Raw genomic sequence first — 880 nt, 5'->3', positions numbered from 1 at the left:
ATCAGAGTCCTACAGAGAAAATGAGGACAGCCAACACTTCTGCTTTTTTGGAGCCCTTGCTCTATAGGAGTTACGTGAGTTTTCCAGCCCTCAGTGAAGAATGGGATATGGCATTGTTGAAAACTGAAGAGGAGCTTTCCAGTTCACCAGCATCTTTATTATCTTAGGAATGTTATATGATGTCATATTTGACTACATGACCTGAACACCACCACTTTCTTTTTTTCAGTATCTTCAGCTGAAAAGAGAATTACCATGCAGCTAGCAACTATCAGGAATGCCCGTGTAACTATGAATTCTGACAGTAAGGCTTGTGTCACTGGAAGATTAAGGAGCAAAAGGTCTGAATCTTTGTACAACTTGTCATGTAAAATACAAGTCTTTATCAAGCCTTGCTAACAGCTGAGGTGTCCTGACGTAATAACAGTACAAACCTTCTGTAGCTTCTGCGACTTCTATCCCTTCCAATATTGAATCCTCATTACATTTTTTTGTCTTTGTTCTTTTGTCCAGATGAGTTTTCTGCTACAGACAGTGAGGAACAAGAGGGATACTCCATTCTGTAATAAGGTTTGCATGGGTTTGGGGGGATGTTTTGCATTTTAGAAATTAATTCAGTATTAAGGGTATTGTGGATTATGTAGATTGCAAAACTGAAGCCTATTTGAAGACTAGGTTTAGAATTAAATGCAGTCCTGATGGTTGCCACCTGCTTTTGATGAGCACAATGGTTTATTATTCTTTCAGAACTGGTGGAATTTTGTCTTGTTTTCACAGCTGAGTAAAATCTCTTCTGTGTTTGCAGTGGTGCTGTGCAGTGCAGTTCACACAGTGTTAAAAGCACTCAAGGACCAACAGAGGCCTGGCCAGTCTCTCTAGT

The sequence above is a fragment of the Athene cunicularia genome, assembly GCF_003259725.1.
Source record: "Athene cunicularia isolate RWA chromosome Z unlocalized genomic scaffold, athCun1 chrZ_part1, whole genome shotgun sequence".
In the NCBI taxonomy this organism is placed as follows: domain Eukaryota; kingdom Metazoa; phylum Chordata; class Aves; order Strigiformes; family Strigidae; genus Athene; species Athene cunicularia.
Note: the sequence above shows the minus strand (reverse complement) of the source record.